The sequence below is a fragment of the Chelon labrosus genome (genome assembly GCF_963514085.1).
Source record: "Chelon labrosus genome assembly, chromosome: 2".
Taxonomy (NCBI): domain Eukaryota; kingdom Metazoa; phylum Chordata; class Actinopteri; order Mugiliformes; family Mugilidae; genus Chelon; species Chelon labrosus.
The window spans coordinates 11,130,355-11,152,499 of record NC_140338.1 but is presented as its reverse complement, the minus strand read 5'-3'; positions in this window follow the sequence as shown (position 1 = coordinate 11,152,499).

The window sequence follows — 22,145 nt, the reverse complement described above, 5'->3', positions numbered from 1 at the left end:
AGAAAAAAATAGCTCAAATTGTGGATGTTATTTAGTTTAAGACTGTATTATTTGCAAGGAGAATATCAAAATAGAGCTTCTTTAGTTTTCCTTTTTAACTTGAATGGATACAGGCGTAAATGACTCAATGTCGCCGCTTAGTGGTTCCTTTAAGCTACTGCGTTACATTTACTGTATTTTTTTCCATTGGTATTTTAGTATTAATGGCTCAGTGTGAATGGCTTCATTAATGCAGGAGCATGGGAGAAAGAAACAAAAAAACTCAGACACACGTACTGTCAGAAAGATAATGTTATAATGCTGAGGAAACAAACAAAGAAACTGAGAGGACACAGTGCGGTCACACTGATCGGGGCTTTTACGCACTTGATCGCTGACAAGCCCTGAACCACAACAAACTAGTGAAGGTTTTTGTTTCTGGGCCTTAGTGCAATATCGACAAAGCATTAGACAAGCTATGAAACTGTAGTGGCGAGCACTAAAGTCGTCTCAACTGCATCAACATTGTGTGCAAAGTAACAGACTGCAGCCCAGTACCGACTGTGGTAGAAGAAAATTCTGTGGTCTTGTAGTTTTCCTGTGTTTTATATGGAGAAAAAAAGGCTATGAAGCCCTTACAGCACTTTAAAGAATAGTATGTTAAACCTAAATCTAAAGGAAGTGGTCCAGCATTGACCAAGAACACTATAACCAATTACAATGCAATGTAATCAGAGAACAAGGCCTTTCTCTTGGCAGCGTTATGGATACGATTTGTTTAGTTTATTTTTATCTTCCAGTCTCTGTTGTAACGTTCCTATTAATCATTTAGACCTGGAAAGATGGGAAAATAGAGCCCAGGTGTTTAAAAAAATACCAGAGTTATTCTTTAAGCCAATTACTGTCCTTTTGGACCTAGTATCCTTTCAAAGAAAAAAAAAATCCACTTTCTACAACTGAGTCATAATCCTTCTTGCAAATTGGTCAATAAACATGATTAAGCCTCACCTATACCCTGGATGCTGGTGCAAGTTTTAAAAAAAAAGGCCCCACCACGGATATATTTTTTATGAGTACATCTGAAGCTAGACATGGCTGTCTGAGGACACCGTTGCTCCGTAAGCTGAGAGACAAGGTCGCTTCGGGACCAGGTCACCGAAGACGACGGAGAGCTAAGCTAAGCCCCCGCTAGAGTGTGGAGAACAAGTCACAGAACAGAGATGGAGGGGAAAGAAAATCTAATTAGCAGCCAGTTGTTTCATGTGCATGAGCCTACACACACAGACAAGATGGCGCAGAACATAAAATAAAATGATGCCTCTTTGTTTTATTGGAGAATTAAAGAGGAGTGTCTTTCCATCTCAAAAGCTCTTCACATGTTAACATAAAGTGTTTCACTGCTTTCTTTTCTTATTTTGAATGGCCTGAAGATACCGTCTGTGTTTTCTTTGCTCTGCGAGGCGTCAAAGTCTTTGTTCCACAGAGAAGCGCCTGGCGTCGGCTGCGCGCGACGCTTTGCGGTCTGTCAGATTAAAGCCCCGCTGAAAACTTGGGTTTCAGATTCACTTCTTCACAGCATTTTATTGATTTGCTTTTTTAAAAAAAATAATAAAAAACAGGAGAGAGATTATCTGTCGCATCTGGGCCACGGTGGGCGGTTTTGATCCGATTTTTGATCCGATTTGAGTGAAGCGCACTTTGAAAAAGAAAAACGCAGATGAAAGAAATTACAGAAATCTTTCATGTGGGGCTGATTCAATTTAAAGGCATCTGATGGACACAGGAGATAAAACGACTAATACGACTAATTTACAGATCCTACCAGTTGCACATGACCAAAAAAAGAAAAAAATTGGCCCATCCCTTTGTTCACACAGTAGGGTGTACACACAGTTTTTGGGGGTTAGGTGCTTGCTCAAGGATTGGAGGATGCAAACCTGTGACCTTTAGGCCCCAGAACTGCTTCTCTAACTGAATAACATTGACCATCTTGTGACAATACAATGTTCTGCTGGGAAACTTTTGGACCTGGCATTCATTCGTGCGGATGTTACTTATACATATAGCGCCCACCTAGACTAGACCAGACCAGGCACCCCCAACCCATAGTTTTAGTTTTATCATCTTCATCTTCTTGTTCCTGTTAAGGTTTGCTATCCCAGCTGTCATTGGGCGAGAGGCGGGGTACACCCTGGACAGGTCGCCAGTCGATCACAGGGCTAACACAGAGAGACAGACAACCATTCACACTCACACCTACGGCCAATTTAGAATCACCAATGAACCAAACAAGCATGTCTTTGGACGGTGAGAGGAAGCTGGAGAGAACCCACGCAGACACAAGGAGAACATGCAAACTCCACACAGAAAGGCCCAGTCGGCCCATGGATTCAAACCTGGGACCTTCTCACTGTGAGGCACCAGCGCTAACCACCTCACCACTGTGAGGTGTGAGATTATCTGTCGCATCTGGGCCGCAGTTCGAGGCTCTGATCCGACTTTTGATCCGATTTGAAAACGCAGATGAAAGAAGCGACAGAAATCTTTCATGTGGGGCTGATCCGATTCAAAGGCATCCGATGGACACAGGAGATAAACCGACTAATGCGACTAATGTACAGATCCTCCCAGTTACACATGACCCTGCCTGTGAAGTGCGCATGGCGTGTGATTTACAAACGGGCACAAAAACAAAACACGGATCAACTAAAAATGGTAAAAAAAAAGTTAACATTTTTAAAGTTCGTGGTAAATTATTCATTCACACGCCGCTCACTCTATATATTTTTTTTTTTAACACACAGTGCTATAAAGTGTCTGATATCAAACTTTTATCCGCCTGCCTTTGTCTAAACTGCACACGCCGAACAGTCATCTCTCATGCTTTTGCTATAAAAATGCATGGGGTACAACGGACGCTCTGATCTCTTTGTCGGATTAAGTTTTTTGATGTGTTTTGTGTTCTCTTTCCCTTAAAAGCTCCTTTACACCCGGCGCAAACCCCGGAATATAGAGTGTATTATTAGCATCTCTGCAGGGATGATGAAATTTGAATAGGAGCTTCGGCGGATGTTTGTGTAACACCGGCTGCAGATTTCTGGTCAAAATAGCATCTTATCATGTACGTATCCTCCATCCCTTCCTGCCTGCGCCTTCATATCAAAAGCCTGAGATGTTCTAATCTAATAATAAATAATGAACAAAAATCTCAGTGTGATCTTTGTTGGGTGCATTATTCCAAAAAAAATGACAAACAACATTGCAGGAAGCTCTTGATGTGCAGGCATCACTTCATCTCAGATGCTCGTGTGGACCACGGCGCAAATTAGCATCTCCAAAACGCTCAATTAATGATTTAGTGGGCTAGTCAAAGGAGTGAGTCCACATGAATGATTAAACATGTTCTAACCTAATTTGGGCCCTAATCCATAATTGATGAATTACACTGTTTAGTCGTAGCACAGAGAGGAAGGGAGAGAGAGAATGGACGAGTGAGGGATAAGATTTAGACTTCAGAGAACAGTCGAGGCTTGAAGTCACAAACATGAATTATTCCTCTTAACATGGTTGGAACTGCAACTAAGATTCAGCTGCAGTTGCTCCCCCAGCTCACCTTGGGCGGGTCAAGGTGCAGCCGTGGCCACGTGGATGTATTCTGTCAGATTGGAGCGAACCGAACTCGAGATTTATTCACTTTTAGGAGTAACTTTGCTCTCTTTGTTAGTCTGCAGAGGTTTTGGGATTCCGTTGCGCCCCACAGATGAAACGGGGAGAGATTTACGAGCGTGCGTGCGTGCATTATCTGCGTGCGCGCAAACGCAGGCAGGTCGTGTGTCGTGTAGTACAGTAACCGGAAGGCAGAGAAAGAGAGAGAGAGAGAGAGAGAGAGACTCTAGAGGTGTGGAGTAATATCAAAGAGGCGAGATGAGTGAAGACCTGGAGCGGCAGCCAAGTGCAAATCCTTGTGGAGGAGAAAATCTCAAAGTGACACCTTTCAATTACAACTGAGTGAGAAAAGTGTGTCTCTCTGTGTGTGTGTGTGTGTGCTTCTGTTGTGCATGCTGTGTGTGTATTACCTGTCAGCACTTTTGGGCTTCACTGACAGTTCCATGTCACAGCTTCTGAATTGAAAATACTTCCCATACACACAGGTAAGTCTCACCACCACAACACAGTATCCTCCACGTTTGCTTTCTCCTTTCTCCCTGCCTCCTTCTCACGTTCGCCCGTCGCGCTCTCTGAAAACTAAACGGGACAGGAACCCGGCGCGCTACTGTAAATTTAAGCGTGGGCTCACCCACGCGTGTTGAGAGTGTATGATGTAGGGACACTGTGTGAAATGGGAGGTGTTTTGCAGTTTTTAATCAGGAAGCGGGGCTCACGGCACATTTATTTACGACTTTATTTAAAGCGGTCAATACGGCGAAAGAAATAGGGCGGAAAAAATCAATAGATGTGCAATGTATGCCCCATATACACAACTAGCATCTGGAGCTAATTTGCAGTAAAATAAACTGCATGGACACCTGAAGTTAATACACACCGGGCAGGCATAACATTATGACCACCTGCCTGATATGGGCCTTCTGAGGATGTTGATGGGGGACCTGTGGGTCCCATGGGTTAAGGGGAGGGGCCTCTGTGGATCATCCCACATATCAGTTTGGGATGTAGTGAATTTGGAGGCCAGGTTGTTCCTAAACTGTTTTTGTGTGTGTGTCTGGGGATGGCTGCTACCATCAAGGAGTGTCGTTGCTATGGGGTGGGGGTGCCTGGTCTGGTCTAGGTGGGTGCTACATGTCTAAGTAACATCCACACGAATGAATACCAGGTCCAAAAGTTTCCCAGCAGGACTCTGTATTGTCACAAGATGGTCAATGTTATTTACTGCTCCTCTCAGTGGTCGTAATGTTATGTCCGATCGGTGTACATACGCACAATGAACACATGTGACTGTTCAACAGCTCACTCCAAGAGTGTAAATACTGTATACCTCTCTAACAGCCTCCTGTCTTCTGTGAGAGTTTTCCTACTACCTGGCCGTGGGGATTTGCTCCCATTAAGCTGCAGAGGCATTAGCGAGGTCTTACACTGATGTTGGTAGATAAGGCTCCAGCTTGCAGTCGGCGTTCCACTTCATCTCAAAGGAGCTGCATGGGGCTAGAGTCAAGGCTCCGCGCGAGCCGGTTAATTTCTTCCCCTCTGAACGCAGAGAGTCCACTTTTAAACCGGAGCTGCGGTGTGTACGGGAGGAAATCTGCTCCAAAAAAAAAAAAAAACACCTGGAGGCTCGTTGAAAAAGGTAACGTACGCTGTTGCTTTACAAGATTTAGCGTAACAGGAAGCACAACTCAAACCATGAAAAAGAGCTCCATGCACAAAATACACACAAGTATGAACTCACATACTTTGAATATTAATAATATTCTGCACACACAGTTTTTGAGGTGCTTGCTCAAAGATAGGAGGATGCAAACCTGTGACCCTTAGGCCCCAAAGCTGCTTCTCTAACCACTACTCCACTGATCAGCCATAACATTATGACCACTCACAGGAGAAGTACATAACATTGCCCATCTTGTGACAATGCAATGTTCGACTGGGAAACTTTTGGACCTCGCATTCATTCGTGTGGATGCTACTTAGACATGTAGCACCCACCTAGACCAGACCAGGCACCCCCACCCCATAGCAATGACACTCCTTGATGGCAGCAAACAAAAAAAGTTTAGGAACAACTCTAAAAACATGAAAACCGGCACAAGGTGTTGACCTGGCCTCCAAATTCACTAGATCCCAAATTGATCAAGTGTCTGTGGGATGGACTGGAACAAGCCTGAGCCACTGCATACTAGTAATAGGTAATAACAGCGTATTTTATAGTGGCAGCTGTAAGAAAACATTGTATATTTGATCATTTCCTGTGACTATGGGATGGATTTTGGAAGCTACAATTACAGTAACCACAAGGTGGCAGTAGAACAGCACCTTTTTCGGCTGCAGCCTGACCAGTGACTCATGCAGGCAGAGGAGCCGCAGCCTCTCAGACAGACAGAGGAGATAAAAAAAACAGCCAAACCTGCCGTACTGACCCCCAGTCTCAGAGCTACGGCCCATCTGCTAACCTTTCAGAACGAAGCGCACGCAAGCGGCCGCAGAGGCATCCAGATCTCCTTGTTAAGCAGAAGTCGTGGGACAAAGCATCTCTAATAGGCGAGATGCAGAGGTCTGACATGCTGTCATGCTCCAAAACCGCGCCAGCAGTCTGTGGCTTTGTTCAGGCACTTTTTAGCTCGGCCTTCCTTCAGACCTCGCATCAAAGAAATCAATGATCTGATTTTGACTGACTGGCGAGGTGTGCGCCGGTCAAACCAGACAATCCTTCGCTAAATCTGACGGAAGAGACGCCTCTTAACGATTTTGAGCGAGCTCACTTGCTGTGAGGTGGCTGGTGAGGCATCGTTATGTAAGACTGCACACACACGCCAGGATGGGGCAGAGTTTGGTTAGTGAGGCAGGTTTTTGTTTTTTTTCCCCAACTTTGCACTTTGTCGCACAAGCGATGCCCCTGAATGAGGCCTGTGAATGTCAGATGACGAAGATTATTTCTAGTCACTGGAAATGAAGGGATTTAATGAATGCAGTGAATGTTAAGTCTGCATGCCCACCACCCCCCAGATTGTCTCCTCTGAAAAACAAACACATCTGCTATAGTGTACACATATCTCCAGCGACTGTAATCATTTACTTGTTGCCAAGACAATTTTTATATTAACCTTCCTCTGTAGATGCCAAAGCATAACTCTTACTTTGTCCATGTTTGTGTGCGACTGTGTGGGAGGCACCCGGCGGCTATAGGACATCCAGGTGAAACGAGTGTGTGCTGTCCAAACGCTGCAGGGGCGGGCTAATCCCGATTCCTGATGTTAATCCCGGTATTGAGCTTCTGTATGGGGGGGCCATGCTGACACCCGATTGCATGGAGGTCAAAGCAGTGTGTGTATATGCGTGTGTGTGTGTGATGCTCCTCTTGCCCTTTCCAAATGTCACAGAAGGGCCAACTCCTGAGAAGCGGGCCCTTAGCGTGTGCCCACACACATTATGCGCGTGTGTGCCACAGTAATCTCCACTATTAAACCCTTCAAACGCATCATTTCCACTGATGTTTGCACAAGCGCGCGGACGAAAAACAAAATAATAGATACAAACGCGTGTTTGCGCGCATGTTTGCTTTCTGTTCGTGTGCAACTCTCTCATCTGCATCCCATTCTCTAGTCTCTCATTGCATCTTTAATGCCCGCCGTCCACAGTTCACAAACTCTCCAAAACAACATCTGCTAACCAGAAAATTTTCCAAAATAGATTTTCATACATCTTTCCCAAGCGGTTTATAGTTAAGTCTCGATTCATATTCATGGACAGCTCCGAAAGTTTAGAAATAAGAAAAAGTCAAAATGCCATCTTTCTGTTGGCTGTCACTTTAAAGGGGAACTACTGTTTTTTTTTACAACCTGGACCTTATATCTGGCATAAAATACGATCGTTTACTCACCCATATAACTTTGGTGTCATTTGTAGTCGTTCGGGAGATATTTAGATCCGCGTATATCCATATAGTGGGAGTGAATGGGGCACCGAAACGCAGCCTCTAAATAATGCATTATCTGCCGTTAAACTCGTTCATTTCACCAATATTTTGTTATCGTACACTAGTGCTATTCCCCACTGAGTCCGGAGTTAACTGTTATCATCATCCAGGGTTGTGCGCACCTGCGATGGTCGGCTTGTTTACCTGTAATTTGCTACTGGTGCTCAGAGATGACATCATCCAGGTCAGAAAACATCATCCGGGGTCTGTAGGTCAATCTACAGGTAACAGGTAACTCCGGACTCAACAGGGAATAGCACTAGAGTATCATAACAAAATATTGGTGAAATGAACAAGTTTCACGGCAGATAATGCGTTATTTAGAGGCTGCGTTTCGGTGCCCCAGTCACTCCCACTATATGGATATACGCAGATCTAAATATCTCCCGATTGACTACAATTTACACAAAAGTTATATTGGTGAGTAAACGATCGTATTTTATGCCAGAAATAAAGTCCAGGTTGTAAAAAACAGTAGTTCCCCTTTAATATGTGAAGGGAGGCTCTGTTTTTTTAACACTGCTGTATTTTGTTAACTTGATTTTTCTAGATTTCGTGAGGCGGGACTGACCCTGCCATACAAAAATAATTAGCTCACACATGTATAAAACATTGTCGCGTCCATCAACAAACTATGAGCCTGGCTAAGCCTCACGAGGTTCCCATTTTTGTCTCGACTCAAATTTATTCCTTGCCCATGTGACTCATGTGGGTGAAAACTAAATTGGGCGCTTCAATGGTGCTGGATCTAGACGAGCATTATCCGCCTACTGTCTGTCACCGGTCGGTCCTATTCTATTCTTTACAGCATTAGAAAAATAAATTACCAGTGCCATAGCGCTTGCTTGAGTATTGTTAACCATCGCTGCCAATGAAAGACAGAAAGCATATTTGTCGAGCACCGCTTCACGCCACTCATGTTTGTTTTTGGACTTTTCCGCAGCAATACATCAATTTTGCAAAGTGGCAGTGTGAACAACACACAATGGTGAACAACCTTCACATCTGTCCCAGCTTTTTACTGCTTTCCTGTTTTTAGTTTCTTCCTGCCACGCTCCTTTTGAGTTTCTATCTGAGAGCAAGTTTGTTGCTAGACCTATCCCGAATTTCAGGTATAATATGTGACTGATTTTCCTTTTAGCCATCACTCTAAAAAAACAGCTCTCAGTAAATTTTAGCAAGAATAATAGAATGATTCCAGTAGGATCAAACTCCATGTCTCACACTGAGAGGCACCCGAGGTGTGTTTTTAAGGTATAATCAGCAAAACATTACGGAAAACAATTCAAATGCTCCCTGTGCTTCTGCGCCGCGTTTTGTCGGTGCATCCTGATACAAAAAAACAGGTGCATATTTACAGCTTTTAGCATCAAACTCTGCGGGGGACTCGGAGTTGTGGTGGTGCTGATGGTAGGGGGGCGCGCAAATAAAGCCAAAGTGCAGTTTATAAAACAGTTTCTATGACAATCATAACGCAACGGGTTGTCTTACTCATAGGCTGAACCTATAATGATGGCGTTTGAATTCTCACAAACTGCAAAATACTGTCATTATTGCAGCAGCAAAACTCCCACCGCCGTGCAACTGCCACATTATTATTAGAGACAACACAACTTTTAAGTCTAAAAGAAGAATAAAGTGGCGTTAGTGATATGTTGTTACATAGTCAAGGAAACATGTAAACCTGCAGGTATAGTAAATAATAAATCAAGTGACCATTTTTTATTTTATTTTTTATGCCTTAACTTTTTATTATAAAGTAAATGTTGATCGTTCCCCAACAGTGTTTCCTATAAGGCTCACTTTACGCAATACTGGTTATAAAATCTCCTGGGAAAACAAAAACCTCACGTAAAGAAAACAAAGGAAGAGGGTCCCCGGTATCTTTTGGAAATGGCGGATGGTGGAAGGAGCCTCGTTGTCAGTCGGAGGCTGAAAAGAGGAAGCCGCAGAGTGACAGGAACCGAAGGGAAACGAGAGTGAACATCGGGTGGGCAATCACTCAGTAGAGAAAGCAGAGACTCGAGAGGGACACAGTTGTCATTATTCCCACAACCTGCCTACCTACTAATGCTCTTGTCATAGCAACGACACTGGGGTTTTAGTATTTACTGTTTCTTCCTTGGATACTAACCATTTTGACAGCAGCAGATGAGCGGTTAATGTAACCATTAGTTGCACAAAGAAAAAGCAGGAGCTACAAGACATCCAGGAAAAGAAGGACAAACTATTATGTTAGTCATGCACAATACAGTGATCTGCTGGGAAACGTTTGGACCTGGCATTCATTTGTGTGGATGTTACTTAGACATGTAGCACCCACCTAGACCAGACCAGGCAGCCCCACCCCATAGCAATGACACTCCTTGATGGCAGCAGACAAAAGGGGTTTAAGAACAAGGCACAAGGTTTTGACCTGGCCTCCAAATTCACTAGATTCCAAACTGATCAAGTGTCTGTGGGATGATCCACAGAGGCCCCTCCCCTCAACCCACAGGACTCAAAGGCCCCCACTAACAACATCCTGTCGTGAGACATCACAGGACACCCTCAGAAGGCCCATATCCATTCTCTGATGAGTCACAACTGTTTTGGAGGCACAAGGGAGACCTACACAATATTAGGAAGGTGGTCATAATGTTGCCTCATCGGTGTATAGAGAAATCAAAATATCTGCTACGAAAAAGGAATACTCTCATCCATAACTATAGCTTTTTACATTAAGTGACAATGATTCACTATAGTTTTTTTTTTTTTAATGAATGAACCTGACTTTCCACCTACCTGGTGTTAGCTCATCAAATGTGTCTGATGCTGCGTTCACACTAGCGGCGGGAGAGCAACAAGCTACATCTTCGCTGGAAGCCGGAAATGTGAAGCGACAAGCTGACGCCCGACACTCGTCGCCACGTCTCAGGCGAGACGCGCTCGGTATCAAAACCGGCTCAGGCTGGCTCCGACGCGTGCATTCGTTTCACCGGTTAACGTTTAAATGTCACCAACGACGCCAACGAGCGCTTTTTACATAAAATGAAACCATACATTTTTGATCTCCCATTTTATAGATCTTCACTATAGGAAATAACGTACCCAGAGCTAAATAAAAGTTTTTCCTTTTGTGAAAAACATAGAAAAGTCCACTCTTATATTTGAAATTACAGAAAAAAAAAAGAAGCTCAGAATGATTTTGTCACCCGTGGGGTATTATTACTACAATAAAAATGCTTCCAATCACTTGTTAAAGCAATGAAAAGAAACGTGACACGGTTTCACTAAAGCCTCGCATTTATTTTTGTTCTGGGCCAAATCATGTTTTTGTGAGTTCCTCTTATGTTCTAGGGTGTATCATTGTGACTGTCCTACTCAACCAACTGGACTCTGTTGTAACAGATGTCGTGGGAACACTGAGGGTCAGCCATTTGTGTGTGTGTGTGTGTAACTGTGCTGGTATGTGTCTACGCATATTGCTGCGTGTGTGTGTGTATGTGTGTGCGTGACTGTGTGCTTCATTTATTCAGGAATTCCCCGGATATCAGCTGGCACACATTACTTTCCCAGCCTCTCTCATAATCTCTTTTCACAAGTGTTTCCCAGACCCAAAATGGAAAACCGAGTGAGTAATGAAGTATAATCTGATACAATACTTCATACTGTCTTTCGCCTCTTCTCTCAACTAATGAGACAAACAGGGCAGCTTAACGGCCTCTTAGGTTGAACACTACAGATAACAAAGGACATCCCTTTAGAAAACCGTAGAAGAGACAGATTAAATTTGTTTAAATTACATCTAATGGCTTACAATATTACCAACAGCACAGTGTGAGTACAGCACGCATTTACAAAATTGTACTGAGGAATATGGCGGGCATAGTAGAATTTATGCACTCGGCAGCGATCTCTTTACCAGCCTTCAAAATATAACAAATGTCTGCAGGTTTTTTGTGTTTTTGAGCCAGAAGCGAGTAAATAATTTTTTTTTTTTTTTATTGCAAATGAAACCCCATGTATTCAATCAGCTGAATAATGCCCAGTTCCCCACAAGCGAAGCATTTCTTCACAACGGACATCGAGATATTTAAGAGATTTTAGAGATATTAAAGAGATTTAATATGCAAGAAGCGCAGTCACATAACTCACTATTTAAATGGAATTACTTATCATGGTTTGGTTGTCTTTCAGCAAAGTGATCAGAACTGAAAGGAAATTTGAAAGCATGGCCAGTCGTTCAGTCGTTCCGGACCCATCGCGTTTTCGCAGGAATGGCTTGTTCAGTGTTGCCAGATATACGGTAATTATCGTATTTATACGATAGTTTCAGGGCCTATACGATACATACGTCAAGTACCTTTAAAAAGGGACAAATATCGATTGTTTTGGCATTTCCGCGCCAATCACATCAGCACCATTAGTGTCATGTTTGTTGGCGCAGCTGCACTGGCATCGGAACGAACTTAAAAAAATGTGAACATGAGTTTGGACTCGGAGGAAAAAAGTACTAAAAGAAAAGATTTGTTGCAGTTCCATGCAAATAGAATAGCTTTGTTTTGAAATTATTATTTAAATCATTTTAAAGCGACAGTACGATATTTCTTTATTTTCCAACCAGCGACACTGGGCTTCTTTGCTAACTAACTGGCTGCATATGAGAAAGGCGTCTTAGAGCAAGTTTACCCAGAAACCATAAACATTACAGCATTTGCAGTTTAAAACAATAACTGTCTAGAAGAATCGCCTAAAAAGGACAAGCCAGCAGTACTCCATGGGTTGGGGCTTTTTGCTGATTGGACTATATTCATATGCATGACAACAAATGTCTACAACAGTGACAGACCCTTACAGCTAGCCAGACACTGCGGTTGAATGTGGTGAGCAATTGCCCCAACAGAGAAACCATCCGTGTCTTAGAAGCAACGAAAAATGAATACTACTGTCAAGGACAATGATGTGATCATTTTTGTTTGTGAAAGTCTTTTTAAGAAGAACCATCAAGCTCGATTGATAGTCGTGTGTCACAGCCACAGCCTGACGTGCACCACAGCCAGGAATCACTTGCAGCGATGCAGACCCTAAAGGTTGCGATTGGTCCAAAATGCATTTACTTGTCTCAGCGGGCCAAGCACAGAAAGTTCAACACACACATCTACTCAGATGTCTTCTCTATGTTCTGTGCTGCAGTGAGCAGTTCAGTTTCACTCGAAGCTCGTGAAACTCCCGAGTGGCCAAAGTGGAAGGAACGCATCGGGACAGCAGAGGACCAACTGGGGGGAGCTAAACACTCGCGTTCTCAAGCTAAGCAAAGAAAATGAGCTCTTAATGGAGAAGCTGACCGGTTGGAAAAATACAGCCAACGCAACAGCATCCGGCATTATTATTGGTCTACAAGAAGCCTGTGAAGGGAAGGACCCTGTAGACTTCTTTGCTAATTGGATTCCGGCTGTACTGGGCGGAGAGAGCTTTGTTGAGCCAATTAAGACAGAACGCATCTTGCACCCGCGACTCGATCTCCAGTGGATGGGAGACAGAGACTAGTGTTGATAGGCCTTCTGAACTGCCAGGATAGCACAGCTGATCAGACGCCGCCTCACGCTTTAGTGGCATCGTTACGGAACAAGGCTGACACGACAGCACACAGATATAAACTGCTTTTACCGCTTCACCAACTATGACGTAGGCTCCACGTTGACCGGCTGCAGGAGCATAAACCAAGCTTTATTGTTGTCTGTTGCCCTCCACTTGTTTGTTGCATTGTCTGCTCTTTAGTTATATGTCTTTTGATCCCAAAATAAAGTGTGACGTAATAATTATTCTCTTTTTTAAAGCGGCTTTGTACGGTACTCTGGCAGCATTAACATTCACTTGGAGTATGTCTCTTTAACTTGCTAAATGCTAATTTTTCTGTCATTTGCCGCTGGGCAAAAAGTATTCAGTGGTGGCATCAATGCTCTTTTTTTTTTTTTTTTGCCGCAGGGAACAAGACTGATAAGGTTCTGGACACCTCCTCTTCCACTTAGCTTGAGGAGGCCAAAAAAGAAGTGGGTGAGAGGAGGAGGAGGAGGTGAAATACTAAGTTGGCTGATAGTTATCTGTGAGTTGTCACTATGAGCCGCTACCTCCACATCACAAATAAAAAAAAAAAAGAGCGAGCCATACCTGGAGCTATGCCGCTTACATGGCTGGAGCTATTGATTGAGTGAGAGCTTCAAGTTATTTATAAAAAAATATTAATTGCAGCCTTGGCGGAGAGATGACTAAAGCCCACAATATCTTGAATATGAGGCTGGCGGTGATAGGAGCACAGGGCAGGCTGTTGCATAATGAAGACAGTCATCATAAAGTTGGTGTTCTGGCCTCGGAGGCTGAATGTGGAGGATCACGCTCTCTTCCATTTTGGGTGAGATTTAATCGTCATTATGAGGAGATGATTGCCTCTGTCCAGCATTCCTCACCGCCTCCCACACTCCCCTTCATCCCACTTTATTGAGGCTGATGCGGCACGTTGAGCACATGCAGCCGCAGATCCTTCAGCAGACACTGCAATAACGGCTCATTCACCGCTGTGTGTTTGATCTGCGTGTATAGGCTGTAAGTGCGTGCGTGTACGAACCACTTTACTCTGAAAACAGATCGGCACAAACACGCACGCACACACATACATGTGGTTACACGCAGGGTCTAAAATATCAATCCATCGAAATCCCTGCAATCAGCAGACACTTTGGCGTCTTTTTGAGAGGACGTGGAAGTGGTGTGCATGTGTGTGTGTGTGTGTGAGAGAGAGAAAATGAAAACTGAAAAGAAAGTTCTACGAGCATTTCCTTCCCCCGTCAATCTCTTCAGCTCCCAAGCGTGCATGTGAGTATCTTCCTAATACGTGTCTGTCAGAATGCGACGCTTTGTAATTGATACAATCTATCGGCAAGTGGAGAAAATGAGCATTATGTTAAAATGTGCTCAGCCCTCTCTTGTGTTTAGCCTGCTGTCACATACAAGATGCTTATTAAAGCAAACGACGATTCTAAAATTGACTCGTGTCCCTCATGCTTTCCTCATCCGCTCATTATTCCTTCCTCACTTGTGTTCCAGAGTTAACACCACAAATGCTTTCCTCTCTCTCTCTCTCTCTCTCTCCGTCTCTCCATCTCTCTCCCTTGTCTTGCTTTCTCCGTGTCACTCTCCTCGGCCGAGCCTGAGTGTGCGTGGTGTGGGCGGGTTGATATCTCAGTTGTGGGTATTATTATTAGTCTTCCTGGGGTGCAAAACAAGTCACGCCACTGTCTGTGAAGGAGGTGAAACCAGCTCTGAGACATGGGCAGCTCAGCTTCAGCACTTTTCTGATGCTCACTTATTAGTGGGTTGACTGCGGAGGAACTAAGGATGTTGCTGACTGGTCAATCTAAAAGGCGTGGAATAAGTTAAGTACTCGTTGTAAATGAGCTCAATGTGAAGTTCTGCTGATGAGTTTGTATTGTCTGGATGCTGGGTTAACTTGCTCCACCATAGACTGTATAATGATGGAACTGCTCCTCAAAAGTGAAGCCAAAGCAAGTAGCGCTCCCCCTGGTGACTGGCTGCAGTATAGGTCATAAGCTCAGGTAGTTAATATAATGTTGATGCATGTTCAAGTTTCATCTTTCCATGTTTTTTGAGAAGTTTCGTTTTAGATAGGTATTTGACGCTATAGAAACACGATGTGACATAATGGCGACCTCCAGTTCCCATGCCAACCACACCGTATAGTGGTTTCCTTGACACCATGAGAGCTGAAAAAGCAATTTTTAAAAAACAAGGAGAGGAAAGGTAGAGCTGGGTGTCATCTGCATAGCAGTGAAAGTGAATATTGTATTTATGGAATATGTGACCAAGGGGGAGGCGGTAAATGATGAAGAGGACTGAACCGAGGACAGAACCTTGTGGTACACCAGAGGAGATGGGAGATGGCTGGGATGCAAAAGTTTTTAATTGAATTAATTGAGTTCGGTCAGTGAGATATGAGTGGAACCAGTCCAGAGGTGTGCCAGATAATCCAATGGATACCAGTCTATGGAGAAGGATGGAGTGGGAGATAGTGTCGAAAGCTGAGGTCAGGTCAAGGAGGATGAGAATAGATAGGAGTCCAGAGTCTGCTGCCAGGAGGAGGTCGTTGGTTATTTTGAGTAGAGCTGTTTCAGTGCTGTGATGGGGACGAAAACCGGATTGGAATTGTTCATAAAGGTTATTGTTGGAGAGATGAGAGTGGAGTTGGGATGCAGCTGTTTTTTCCAGGATTTTAGAAAGGAATGGCAGATTGGAAATAGGCCGGAGGTTATTGAAATTGCTGGGGTCTGAACCAGGTTTCTTGAGAATCGGAGTTACTGCAGCACATTTGAGAGTCTATTGTGATCTATTGTCCTGTCCTATGTCTTATCATGTTTTCGTGTTAACTGCCTAGGGACTGCGGATGCAAATTAGCACTGTTGCTATAATCCGGCATATTTACGTCTATTGCTGTCTGAATAGATTTTCATTAATGTGCACTGTCCCTATCAAATAAATATATAGATTTTTGGTCGCAGTTTTACATGTCGTACAGATCAAACTTGAGTTTGATGTGGGTCACTGAGTCAAAATAATAATACACATATCATCTGGTGTAAAAGATACTGTCAGCAAAATAACTTAAAAGCATGCATAGTTAATAGCGACTGAGGCTTTTGTCAAGGAGCACAAGTCTCAGCATTAATTTCTGTGATTTCTGTGACTGCTTGCAGAGATTGTTTTTTTTCCTCTCTGTACTGGTTGAAGCACACCCCATAATGAAACCAAATGGCGTGTTACAAGACCCGGACTCTGATAAGAATTGCGTCTGGCCGGGCTGGAAATGTCCAAAAACATTAGTGGGATAAAATTGACTCGCCTCAGAAAAAAGAATGTGCAAGAAACACTAGAAAAAAAACAAAACAGGAAATGACCCCTCATGCAAGATTTGAAGATTGAAGAACATTAGAACATTACTGTACTGAACGCTGTTTGCAAGGTTACACAAGGAAAATTTAAATTAAATTAAATACGGCGGCACAGTGGTGCCTCACAGCAAGAACGTTCTAATCCATCGGCCGACTGCGTGGGTTCTCTCTGGGTACTCCGGCTTCCTCCTACTGTCCAGGTCATCTGTCTCTCTGTGTAAACCCTGCGATAGACTGCAGACCTATCCATGGTGTACCCCACCTCTCGTCCGATGACAGCTGGGATAGGCTCCAGGCTTCTTTAATTAGCCCATTACCAGAGTTAAGCTTGCCATACAAATTGCACCCACGTGACTTTATGTATAAAGATAAAATACATCGTAGTGAATGGAACAGAGTGAATCAGGCACAATGATGACAGAGAGTCTCTCAGCAGCATGTGGCAGCTGTTATCAGAGCAGAGGTGGTCCTGTTTTCAATCACCGACAGAACAAAGACTATTAAACGCAGACAAACTGTACATGTAAGTATGTGGTACGTGTCAGAGACGTGTGTTTGCGCATGCACCTGCGGGAGAGTCTCATAGTTAATTCATTTACTGTAAACCAGCCTCCGCAGCTCAATGCGGCGATTGCCAGATGAGCCCATCTTCTTCACCCTTTTATAAATGCAGCTCGTGTACGGCATTTGTAGGTATAAATGATTGAACAGTTTGAGATTATTGGAATTAAATTTTAAATTAGATGATGGACATTTATTCTGCTAATATCATTTGTCATTTTAGACAGAGTACCAGCCAGGTAACTAATAGGTGTTTTATGTTAACCTCAGATAAGGATGTTAAATGTACACAGCTAATGTTGTGCTCAGTGTTTAATGCTATAAAAACAAAAGAAAGAGATAGAAAAATGGATCTCTTAATAAAGGATTGCAGCAGTCATAGTCTGTGCATGATGAAAACATCAATGTGTTTAGGCTTGTTAATGCAATGTCAATAGAGCTCTATAATTAAACTTGTGTTTCATTAAAGGGGAACTACCGTTTTTTACAATCTGGCAATTTCTGGCATAAAATACGATCGTTTACTCACCCATATAACTTTGGTGTCATTTGTAGTCGTCTGGGAGATATTTTGATTGGCGTATATCCATATAGTGGGAGTGACTGGGGCACCGAATCGCAGCCTCTAAATAACACATGATCTGCCGCAAAACTCATTCATTTCACCAATATTTTGTTATGATACGCTAGTGCTATTCCTTGTTGAGTCCGGAGTTACCTGTTATCATCATCTGGGGTCTGTAGATTGACCTACTAACTTCTGACCTGGATGATGCGGGCGTGCAGCTGTTTGTTGTTCTTTGGCCAGCTGTTTCTCTCTCTGCCTCCGCATCCTCCTTTCAACGAGCTCCTCATCCGTATACGTCCATCATAAAGAAAGTCGTCGTCCACAACCTCAGAATAATATATTCAGCCATGTTGCAAAAAACTAGCAGTAGCAAATTACAGGTAAACAAGCAGACTGTCACAGGTGCGCGCGGTGCTCAGAGATGACATCATCCAGGTCAGAAATTAGTAGGTCAATCTACAGACCCCGGATGATGATAACAGGCAATTTCGGACTCAACGCGGAATAGCACTAGTATCATAACAAAATATTGGTGAAATGAACGAGTTTTGCGGCAGATAATGCGTTATTTAGAGGCTGCGTTTCGGTGCCCCAGTCACTCCCACTATATGGATATACGCAGATCTAAATATCTCCCGAATAACTACAAATGACACCAAAGTTATATGGGTGAGTAAACGATCGTATTTTATGCCAGGTAGTTCCCCTTTAATGGCCAGTACAAATTAATTTGCTGACAGTGGATTAATAATATCATTGTTTAGTATTTGCCTGTGTTACTGCATGGTTAGTATTATTCACCACAAGTTAAACGAATGCACTGTGGATATATTTTGTTAAACCAGATACCGTCTCAATCGCCTGACGTATATTAGATGTTCAAATCTTTCAGTTTTCTCTGTGACCACACGCATTGCCAAAGCAATATCTGGGCCCGTCTGAGCTGAACACAACCTCCAGACGCGTCGCTCTCACAACTTCTGCCAGCCAACCTCTCCCCTTTTAACTCTGCTTTTTTATTTTTTAATATCACTTTCACTTTCGCTATCTTCAAGCATCTCTTAACGCAAACCGTCTCACTCACTCACCCGCTCTCCCTCGCACGCAACCCTCACCGTCTCATTTCCTCACACACCCGGCAATCTTTTCAAAATCACTTCCTTGATTCACATCTTCGCCCTCCCCATTTATGAGCACTTTATTGAGAAGCAGAGAGGTGGCAGAAAAACAGACATAATTGCCTCGGGTGGTAAGTTATTGGAAAATGGATGAATTGCTTTCTTCGGGGAGGAGCTGTGAGAGTGTCACAGGAATAAAGAAGGCTCCTTAATATCACTGAAGGTCAGGTGCAGGGGGATGTACGGAGCATGAATACACACACATCGCATTTTTCCTCCTTCTTGCATATGCAGCTGATCAGAGTGCGGTTATTATGGGCATGTGTGCTTGTGTGTGGCACACTGGTGAGGATGTGAGTTGCTGAAGGGGACGGTGACAGCTGATGTCCCCCCCCCCCCCCCCCCCCCCCCCCACTTTGCCAGCTGGACATAGCTGACTAAGGTAAGTGCTCTTTTTTTTATAGGGTCAGTCAAGTTCATCTCCATGGTTACAGTCAGACACCCACAAGTAGGCTCAGTTGCACTCAGTTTCATGGATAATGAAAACAAAAGGATCCTGCAGAGAGAGAGTCACAGACACACAGGCTAATGAGAGTATCAGTCCAGAGAGTTTTTATCATCCACCGTGTGTGCATGGTGTGTATTCCAGGAGATACTTTGAGACACTGGCATTGTCTCACTTCCAAATAAATCAAACCTAGTTATAGACTTTAGGAAAGTGCATACATAACATACCGAATGTGACAGGGAACTCTTTTAGAGCGCCGCATCTACATCGTGGAGATTTGGGTTGTTTACATGGTTGCTGGTATCAGAATAGATTTAATGAAGTCATTCATTAAATCCACTTTTGCATTTTGGTGGCACCTGCAGCTGCAAAGAAAGGGTATATTTTTTTCCATTGTTGTTGTTTGTTTTGTTGTCACTCTACTTCCAGTAACTGTCTGTTGCTCTTTGACAACACGTCTCGCAATAAAAATGTGGTGTCAAAAAAAACTATATAAAAAAGCATTACTCTTTAAAATGTATTACCAACCACCATAGTAATGGTTAAACATTTGTCCTTGTCTGCGACTTCTTCGACAGGCTCTATACAGTTATTGAAATGTTCGAACTACCGTTTTTTACAACTTGGACCTTATTTCTGGCATAAAATACGATCGTTTACTCACCCATATACAGTAACTTTGGTGTCATTTGGAGTCATTCGGAAGATATTTAGATTCGCATATATCCATATAGTGGGAGTGACTGGGGCACCGCAACGCAGCTAGTGCTATTCCCCCGTTGAGTCCGGAGTTACCTGTTATCTATTCGCGGATGTGCAGTGGTTTGTTGTTCTTTGGCCAGCTGGTCCTCTCTCTGCCTCCACATCCTACTTTCAACGAGGTCCTCATCCATATACTCTGGCTCAAACGGTAAGGACGTCCATCATAAACAAAGATGTAGTCCATAACCTCAGAATCAGAAAAATATTCAGCCATGTTGCAAAAAACTAGCAGTAGCAAATTACAGGTAAACAAGGCGCCCAGAGATGACATCATCCAGGTCAGAGGTTAGTGGGTCAATCTACAGACCCCGGATGATGATAACAGGTAACTCAACGGGGAATAGCACTAGCGTATCATAACAAAATATTGGTGAAATGAACGAGTTTCGCGGCAGATAATGCGTTATTTAGAGGCTGTGTTGCAGTGCCCCAGTCACTCCCACTATATGGATATACGTGGATGACACCAAAGTTATATGTGTGAGTAAACGATCGTATTTTATGCCAGAAATAAGGTCCAGGTTGTGAAAAACGGTAGTTGCCCTTTAAGGGAAGTAATAATGATCGATGTGTAAAGGGTGCAAAGTAGACACGAGCAAGGTGATCGGTTTGGGAATGGTTTAGAAGCAAGATAAGAGTTGTTTTTTTCACCAAAATGATGGGATTATGGTGAAGTAGTGAAATAACATGGGACCTGCTCCAAGCACCATTTAAGGGGTTGCAATAAGTGGTTGCCAACCAAGATAAGTGCAGCAGAGGCAACAGAAAATTTGCAGAGTGTTGTCCATTAGTCAATTTTTTTAAATTGTTTTTTATTTCTATTAGAATCGCTGCATGCTCCAAACTGAATATGAATTGTTGCGATGACACAGGCAAAAGCACACCAGACAGACACCAGGCTTTTTGCAGGTGTTTTTCCAAGCTTGAGAATCAAAAGCTGCCCTCTCGGGACCAAATCCCTGCCAGGATTTCACCAAGGGAGGTGAAATGTCAGTTAAGACACGACAGAAGCAGAAGCTACAACTACTGACCTGTAAACACCTCACCTGACCTTTCTAAGTCTACATTTTCACTACACGTATGCAGATGTCCTGGTTACCTCCAAATCTAAAGACATGAAACATAAATGCTTACTACAACTGTTGAAGGTGAATGCACCTGCTATCTCTTGGTAAGGCTGTCATCATTAATGCAAAGTTTAATTAATTCATTAAAAGCTGAATTTTCAGCATGTCCATGTGGTGTGATCTATCAAACCTGCCACATAAGATAATAAATGTAAAAAATTAAACCAGTTAATCTCTTAAAATCATTTATTTCTATTTCTGTCATCGCCTTCTCTTAGCGTACACTCTGTCAAATTAGCCGATACTGGCAGATGGACGCCTGATCCAAGTAGATGTAAAGGGCAACTATCTGCACATCCAGTATATCCAGCAGTCCAGGGACAGTCAGTGCATGCTGCCACTCCGTGGGTGGACTTCTTGGCACCATCAAGAGCTGCCAGAAATTCCAGGAGACGCTTGTGAGAAGCTCGAACAAGTGTTTGAAGGCAAAATGAATGAGTAAAGTAATGAGTTAAATGTGTGATATGATTATTTAGTTTCTGTACTGAGGAATTCATTTTAATTAAACTTTATTTATATAGTGCCAATAAAAATCCAAATTGTCTTTAGCCGCTCACCAAATCATAACCCACAAATAACACGGCATGAGTAAAAGGAGAGCATAAGTATAGTGAAAAGAGTTGGGCCTAGCACAGAACCTTGTGGAACTCCATGATTAGGTTTGTATATATGAAAGATGAATTGTCACTGGCTATATTCTAAATATGACAGATAGGGTAGACGTGGGCAGCATTTATTTTACAAGGCATAATTTCTCACAGTGTTACTGCTGTTCTACCTGTTGACGATACCCTGTACTTAATGTGTAGATGAACTGTCAGCGCTACTCATAAAACGTCACTCTCGCTCAACCTGACTTTTGATGTGATGCTTCAACAAATTGCTTGTTGACTGTTAAATCTATTTTCAATTGGACCGAATTTTTTTGGGCC